The sequence below is a fragment of the Aplysia californica genome, unplaced genomic scaffold (genome assembly GCF_000002075.1).
Source record: "Aplysia californica isolate F4 #8 unplaced genomic scaffold, AplCal3.0 scaffold00360, whole genome shotgun sequence".
NCBI lineage: Eukaryota > Metazoa > Mollusca > Gastropoda > Aplysiida > Aplysiidae > Aplysia > Aplysia californica.
In genome coordinates, this window is record NW_004797630.1 from 564,078 (window position 1) to 566,003 (window position 1,926).

Consider the following 1,926-nt stretch of genomic DNA (forward strand, 5'->3'; position numbering starts at 1 on the left):
TTCTTTCCTATCAAACATCTATCGTCCTTATCTCCCCTTCTTCTTTTTTATGTTTGTTACTCTCTTGTAACACCTCTAATCTTCTGGCGCTCATAATATGACCGTATGCAGTTGCGAGCAACGTAAAACCTCACTAAAACTAAATGGTCTTCCTGGAAAGGGTCACAATACAGTCGAACTTGTCTAAGACGGCCGTCCATTTTCGAGAAGAAAAGTGGGTTTTTTGTATATGTTCTTTGTAAGTGTGTTACGGCGCTTGCAACTGCATAAGGTCATATGAGTGGGCGGGACACATTAAACATTTTCATTTGGTAAGAAATTTTGAATTTTGCCCGGCTTGCGGCCGAGCCTACTTTTATCGAATTTTGACCACCTAGGGACCTGTAACGAGTACAACTTGCACACAGGACCTCTGAGATATTTCGCCCTTGTCCGAGAAGGCTAGGTGTAGATTTTTCCTACCATAAGATCAGGGTGTTGCTGAAAGACAACAGTAAGAAGGAGCCAAGGAGTAGCAGTAGAAATACTGCAGAAAGAGCCAGGAGCCCAGAGGAGGGGGCAAAGGAGGTGAGGGGTGGGGGAAGAAAGTGGAGACGAAAGCAGACAACAGAACATCGTTTGGATGCAGGAAAGGATGTGAAAGGCGGAAATTTAGAGTAGACAATTTTACGTCTCAAACCGGATTCCAACCCACGACCTCTTGAATGAGAGGCAAATACCTTAACCTTTTGGCCCCTAGAACCCCCCGAAAAGTGGTTGTCCGAGATAAGTGGTCCTATTTGACAGTGTCATTATTATGAAGGAAAAAACCCCCCACAAAGTGGAAATTCGGAAGTGGTCGTTTGTACGAGAGATTGATTTGGACTGGTGGTCATTAGAGTAGGTTCGTTGGTTGTTGGCGGGTGCTCTGGTATGGTTTGCTCCTTTTTTCCTATCAAACATCCTTTGTCCTTTTCTCTCCTCCTTCTTTTTTATGTTTGTTACTCTCTTGTAACACCTCTAATCACCTCATATGACCTTATGCAGTTGCGAGCGCCGTAAAACCTCTATTAAAACTATAAAAAAGAGTAAGGTCGTGGGTGGTTGGCGGGTGCTTTGGCGTGGTTTGCTCCTTTTTTCCTATCAAACATCCTCTGTCCTTATCTCTCCTCCTTCGTTTTTATGTTTGTAACTCTCTTGTTGTAACATCTCTAGCCTCCCGCACCGATCTGATGTTATTGTGTTGCAAGTGCCGTAAAACGTTTACTTAAACAAATAAGTAGATTCGACTGTTATAAGTGAGTGGTTGGAAGGCACCACTGGTAGGTCCCACTTTTTTTTCTTTCCCTCTGTTGTTTCTGTCTGTCTTACTTTTTGTGCGTGGTTAGAGGGCGCCACTGGTAGGTCTTACTTCTTTTCTTTCCCTCTGTTGTTTCTGTCTGTTTGTCTTACTTTTTCTCAGCACTAAATGACCATTGTTGTGCCGACGTGCTTCTCTTTACTCAAACAAAAGAAACATCTTACTCTTTTTTTTTTCACTAAATGGCGGTTTTTGTGACCATTTCCCCCCTCTCAAGCTAAATTAATATTTTTTTTAAACAGTGGCCAAATTGTGTGCCATACTTGGGTAATAATTGCGTTCCGCCCTGAGTGATCTATGGCCAGACCGTACTAAAAGTATCAATAAATCAATGGTCGCAGCTTGATGACGATGACGAATCGATCGGAAAGTTTTAAAATCACCCAGGAAGGGACAGTGTACTCTTTATGATAAACACAGGAAAACCCGAGTGAAGACAAACGGGCAGGAATCTATAGCAGGTTGAAGTAGTCCTTTTTGTGTGAGCCAGTACTTACGCGTCAGTATGAGACTATGAGCGACGAGTTAGTTATGAGTGAGTCTTTATGACGTTTTTTTTTTCGTGTTGGGTTTTTTTTTTTGGGGGG

At 42.7% G+C, this 1,926-nt stretch overlaps 1 protein-coding gene across 1 annotated transcript in view; it reads left to right on the top strand.

Moving 5' to 3' along the window:
* The window catches only part of LOC101863684 (beta-mannosidase), a gene marked incomplete at its 5' end in the record, with an annotated part of 28,827 nt that overhangs the window by 1,903 nt on the left and 24,998 nt on the right, over positions 1-1,926 (top strand).